The following is a 6,724-nucleotide window of genomic DNA, read 5'->3' on the forward strand; positions in this document are numbered from 1 at the left end:
GGGCCGTGTTCCAACACTATTCACCCCGGCCAAGAGGCCTATTCCCCGGCCCGCACCCCGCCATTGAGACTGCATGGGAATTATTATTTTTTTATCTCTCAACCTGTCCAAGAGGCTTGCTGCCCGCCGCAATCGCCGCCGGGCCGGCCCGCACCCTGCCATTGAGACTGAACGGGGATTATTTATTTTTTTAACTTGGCCGCCGGGCCGGGGCGGGCATCGCCCCCGGTACCTCCAGCCGCTACTATTTCCGCGGGCCGTGTTCCAACACTATTCACCCCGGCCAAGAGGCCTATTCCCCGGCCCGCACCCCGCCATTGAGACTGCACGGGAATTATTATTTTTTTATCTCTCAACCTGTCCAAGAGGCCTGCTGCCCGCCGCACTCGCCGCCGGGCCGGCCCGCACCCCGCCATTGAGACTGTACGGGGATTATTATTTTTTTTAACTCGGCCGCCGGGCCGGGGCGGGCTTCGCCCCCCGGTACCTCCAGCCGCTTCTATTTACGCGCGCCGCGTTCCAACATATTCACCCCGGCCAAGAGGCCTCTTCCCCGGCCACACTCGTCCGCCGGGCCGGCCCGCACCCCGCCATTGAGACTGCACGGGAATTATTATTTTTTTATCTCTCAACCTGTCCAAGAGGCCTGCTGCCCGCCGCACTCGCCGCCGGGCCGGCCCGCACCCCGCCATTGACACTGAACGGGGATTATTATTTTTTTTAACTCGGCCTCCGGGCCGGGGCGGGCTTCGCCCCCGGTACCTCCAGCCGCTTCTATTTACGCGCGCCGCGTTCCAACATATTCACCCCGGCAAAGAGGCCTCTTCCCCGGCCACACTCGTCCGCCGGGCCGGCCCGCACCCCGCCATTGAGACTGCACGGGAATTATTATTTTTTTATCTCTCAACCTGTCCAAGAGGCCTGCTGCCCGCCGCAATCGCCGCCGGGCCGGCCCGCACCCTGCCATTGAGACTGAACGGGGATTATTTATTTTTTTAACTTGGCCGCCGGCCCGGGACGGGCATCGCCCCCGGTACCTCCAGCCGCTACTATTTCCGCGGGCCGTGTTCCAACACTATTCACCCCGGCCAAGAGGCCTATTCCCCGGCCCGCACCCCGCCATTGAGACTGCACGGGAATTATTATTTTTTTATCTCTCAACCTGTCCAAGAGGCCTGCTGCCCGCCGCACTCGCCGCCGGGCCGGCCCGCACCCCGCCATTGAGACTGTACGGGGATTATTATTTTTTTTAACTCGGCCGCCGGGCCGGGGCGGGCTTCGCCCCCCGGTACCTCCAGCCGCTTCTATTTACGCGTGCCGCGTTCCAACATATTCACCCCGGCCAAGAGGCCTCTTCCCCGGCCACACTCGTCCGCCGGGCCGGCCCGCACCCCGCCATTGAGACTGCACGGGAATTATTATTTTTTTATCTCTCAACCTGTCCAAGAGGCCTGCTGCCCGCCGCACTCGCCGCCGGGCCGGCCCGCACCCCGCCATTGACACTGAACGGGGATTATTATTTTTTTTAACTCGGCCTCCGGGCCGGGGCGGGCTTCGCCCCCGGTACCTCCAGCCGCTTCTATTTACGCGCGCCGCGTTCCAACATATTCACCCCGGCAAAGAGGCCTCTTCCCCGGCCACACTCGTCCGCCGGGCCTTCCCGCACCCCGCCATTGAGACTGCACGGGAATTATTATTTTTTTATCTCTCAACCTGTCCAAGAGGCCTGCTGCCCGCCGCAATCGCCGCCGGGCCGGCCCGCACCCTGCCATTGAGACTGAACGGGGATTATTTATTTTTTTAACTTGGCCGCCGGCCCGGGACGGGCATCGCCCCCGGTACCTCCAGCCGCTACTATTTCCGCGGGCCGTGTTCCAACACTATTCACCCCGGCCAAGAGGCCTATTCCCCGGCCCGCACCCCGCCATTGAGACTGCATGGGAATTATTATTTTTTTATCTCTCAACCTGTCCAAGAGGCCTGCTGCCCGCCGCAATCGCCGCCGGGCCGGCCCGCACCCTGCCATTCAGACTGAACGGGGATTATTTTTTTTTTTAACTAGGCCGCCGGGCCGGGGCGGGCATCGCCCCCGGTACCTCCAGCCGCTACTATTTCCGCGGGCCGTGTTCCAACACTATTCACCCCGGCCAAGAGGCCTATTCCCCGGCCCGCACCCCGCCATTGAGACTGCACGGGAATTATTATTTTTTTATCTCTCAACCTGTCCAAGAGGCCTGCTGCCCGCCGCACTCGCCGCCGGGCCGGCCCGCACCCCGCCATTGAGACTGAACGGGGATTATTATTTTTTTTAACTCGGCCTCCGGGCCGGGGCGGGCTTCGCCCCCGGTACCTCCAGCCGCTTCTATTTACGCGCGCCGCGTTCCAACATATTCACCCCGGCCAAGAGGCCTATTCCCCGGCCCGCACCCCGCCTTTGAGACTGCATGGGAATTATTATTTTTTATCTCTCAACCTGTCCAAGAGGCCTGCTGCCCGCCGCAATCGCCGCCGGGCCGGCCCGCACCCTGCCATTGAGACTGAACGGGGATTATTATTTTTTTTAACTCGGCCTCCGGGCCGGGGCGGGCTTCGCCCCCGGTACCTCCAGCCGCTTCTATTTACGCGCGCCGCGTTCCAACATATTCACCCCGGCCAAGAGGCCTATTCCCAGGCCCGCACCCCGCCATTGAGACTGCACGGGAATTATTATTTTTTTATCTCTCAACCTGTCCAAGAGGCCTGCTGCCCGCCGCACTCGCCGCCGGGCCGGCCCGCACCCCGCCATTGAGACTGAACGGGGATTATTATTTTTTTTAACTCGGCCTCCGGGCCGGGGCGGGCTTCGCCCCCGGTACCTCCAGCCGCTTCTATTTACGCGCGCCGCGTTCCAACATATTCACCCCGGCCAAGAGGCCTATTCCCCGGCCCGCACCCCGCCATTGAGACTGCATGGGAATTATTATTTTTTTATCTCTCAACCTGTCCAAGAGGCCTGCTGCCCGCCGCAATCGCCGCCGGGCCGGCCCGCACCCTGCCATTGAGACTGAACGGGATTATTTATTTTTTTAACTTGGCCGCCGGGCCGGGGCGGGCATCGCCCCCGGTACCTCCAGCCGCTACTATTTCCGCGGGCCGTGTTCCAACACTATTCACCCCGGCCAAGAGGCCTATTCCCCGGCCCGCACCCCGCCATTGAGACTGCACGGGAATTATTATTTTTTTATCTCTCAACCTGTCCAAGAGGCCTGCTGCCCGCCGCAATCGCCGCCGGGCCGGCCCGCACCCCGCCATTGAGACTGAACGGGGATTATTATTTTTTTTAACTCGGCCTCCGGGCCGGGGCGGGCTTCACCCCCGGTACCTCCAGCCGCTTCTATTTACGCGCGCCGCGTTCCAACATATTCACCCCGGCCAAGAGGCCTATTCCCCGGCCCGCACCCCGCCATTGAGACTGCACGGGAATTATTATTTTTTTATCTCTCAACCTGTCCAAGAGGCCTGCTGCCCACCGCACTCGCCGCCGGGCCGGCCCGCACCCCGCCATTGAGACTGAACGGGGATTATTATTTTTTTTAACTCGGCCTCCGGGCCGGGGCGGGCTTCGCCCCCGGTACCTCCAGCCGCTTCTATTTACGCGCGCCGCGTTCCAACATATTCACCCCGGCCAAGAGGCCTATTCCCCGGCCCGCACCCCGCCATTGAGACTGCATGGGAATTATTATTTTCTTATCTCTCAACCTGTCCAAGAGGCCTGCTGCCCTCCGCAATTGCCGCCGGGCCGGCCCGCACCCTGCCATTGAGACTGCATGGGAATTATTATTTTTTTATCTCTCAACCTGTCCAAGAGGCCTGCTGCCCGCCGCAATCGCCGCCGGGCCGGCCCGCACCCTGCCATTGAGACTGAACGGGATTATTTATTTTTTTAACTTGGCCGCCGGGCCGGGGCGGGCATCGCACCCGGTACCTCCAGCCGCTACTATTTCCGCGGGCCGTGTTCCAACACTATTCACCCCGGCCAAGAGGCCTATTCCCCGGCCCGCACCCCGCCATTGAGACTGCACGGGAATTATTATTTTTTTATCTCTCAACCTGTCCAAGAGGCCTGCTGCCCGCCGCACTCGCCGCCGGGCCGGCCCGCACCCCGCCATTGAGACTGAACGGGGATTATTATTTTTTTAACTCGGCCTCCGGGCCGGGGCGGGCTTCGCCCCCGGTACCTCCAGCCGCTTCTATTTACGCGCGCCGCGTTCCAACATATTCACCCCGGCCAAGAGGCCTATTCCCCGGCCCGCACCCCGCCATTGAGACTGCACGGGAATTATTATTTTTTTATCTCTCAACCTGTCCAAGAGGCCTGCTGCCTGCCGCACTCGCCGCCGGGCCGGCCCGCACCCCGCCATTGAGACTGAACGGGGATTATTATTTTTTTTAACTCGGCCTCCGGGCCGGGGCGGGCTTCGCCCCCGGTACCTCCAGCCACTTCTATTTACGCGCGCCGCGTTCCAACATATTCACCCCGGCCAAGAGGCCTATTCCCCGGCCCGCACCCCGCCATTGAGACTGCATGGGAATTATTATTTTTTTATCTCTCAACCTGTCCAAGAGGCCTGCTGCCCGCCGCAATTGCCGCCGGGCCGGCCCGCACCCTGCCATTGAGACTGAACGGGAATTATTATTTTTTTATCTCTCAACCTGTCCAAGAGGCCTGCTGCCCGCCGCAATCGCCGCCGGGCCGGCCCGCACCCTGCCATTGAGACTGAACGGGGATTATTTATTTTTTTTACTTGGCCGCCGGCCCGGGGCGGGCATCGCCCCCGGTACCTCCAGCCGCTACTATTTCCGCGGGCCGTGTTCCAACAATATTCACCCCGGCCAAGAGGCCTATTCCCCGGCCCGCACCCCGCCATTGAGACTGCATGGGAATTATTATTTTTTTATCTCTCAACCTGTCCAAGAGGCTTGCTGCCCGCCGCAATCGCCGCCGGGCCGGCCCGCACCCTGCCATTGAGACTGAACGGGGATTATTTATTTTTTTAACTTGGCCGCCGGGCCGGGGCGGGCATCGCCCCCGGTACCTCCAGCCGCTACTATTTCCGCGGGCCGTGTTCCAACACTATTCACCCCGGCCAAGAGGCCTATTCCCCGGCCCGCACCCCGCCATTGAGACTGCACGGGAATTATTATTTTTTTATCTCTCAACCTGTCCAAGAGGCCTGCTGCCCGCCGCACTCGCCGCCGGGCCGGCCCGCACCCCGCCATTGAGACTGTACGGGGATTATTATTTTTTTTAACTCGGCCGCCGGGCCGGGGCGGGCTTCGCCCCCCGGTACCTCCAGCCGCTTCTATTTACGCGCGCCGCGTTCCAACATATTCACCCCGGCCAAGAGGCCTCTTCCCCGGCCACACTCGTCCGCCGGGCCGGCCCGCACCCCGCCATTGAGACTGCACGGGAATTATTATTTTTTTATCTCTCAACCTGTCCAAGAGGCCTGCTGCCCGCCGCACTCGCCGCCGGGCCGGCCCGCACCCCGCCATTGACACTGAACGGGGATTATTATTTTTTTTAACTCGGCCTCCGGGCCGGGGCGGGCTTCGCCCCCGGTACCTCCAGCCGCTTCTATTTACGCGCGCCGCGTTCCAACATATTCACCCCGGCCAAGAGGCCTCTTCCCCGGCCACACTCGTCCGCCGGGCCGGCCCGCACCCCGCCATTGAGACTGCACGGGAATTATTATTTTTTTATCTCTCAACCTGTCCAAGAGGCCTGCTGCCCGCCGCAATCGCCGCCGGGCCGGCCCGCACCCTGCCATTGAGACTGAACGGGGATTATTTATTTTTTTAACTTGGCCGCCGGCCCGGGACGGGCATCGCCCCCGGTACCTCCAGCCGCTACTATTTCCGCGGGCCGTGTTCCAACACTATTCACCCCGGCCAAGAGGCCTATTCCCCGGCCCGCACCCCGCCATTGAGACTGCACGGGAATTATTATTTTTTTATCTCTCAACCTGTCCAAGAGGCCTGCTGCCCGCCGCACTCGCCGCCGGGCCGGCCCGCACCCCGCCATTGAGACTGTACGGGGATTATTATTTTTTTTAACTCGGCCGCCGGGCCGGGGCGGGCTTCGCCCCCCGGTACCTCCAGCCGCTTCTATTTACGCGCGCCGCGTTCCAACATATTCACCCCGGCCAAGAGGCCTCTTCCCCGGCCACACTCGTCCGCCGGGCCGGCCCGCACCCCGCCATTGAGACTGCACGGGAATTATTATTTTTTTATCTCTCAACCTGTCCAAGAGGCCTGCTGCCCGCCGCACTCGCCGCCGGGCTGGCCCGCACCCCGCCATTGACACTGAACGGGGATTATTATTTTTTTTAACTCGGCCTCCGGGCCGGGGCGGGCTTCGCCCCCGGTACCTCCAGCCGCTTCTATTTACGCGCGCCGCGTTCCAACATATTCACCCCGGCAAAGAGGCCTCTTCCCCGGCCACACTCGTCCGCCGGGCCGGCCCGCACCCCGCCATTGAGACTGCACGGGAATTATTATTTTTTTATCTCTCAACCTGTCCAAGAGGCCTGCTGCCCGCCGCAATCGCCGCCGGGCCGGCCCGCACCCTGCCATTGAGACTGAACGGGGATTATTTATTTTTTTAACTTGGCCGCCGGCCCGGGACGGGCATCGCCCCCGGTACCTCCAGCCGCTACTATTTCCGCGGGCCGTGTTCCAACAC

This window comes from Hippocampus zosterae, unplaced genomic scaffold, assembly GCF_025434085.1.
Source record: "Hippocampus zosterae strain Florida unplaced genomic scaffold, ASM2543408v3 HiC_scaffold_23, whole genome shotgun sequence".
NCBI classification, from domain to species: Eukaryota; Metazoa; Chordata; class Actinopteri; order Syngnathiformes; family Syngnathidae; genus Hippocampus; species Hippocampus zosterae.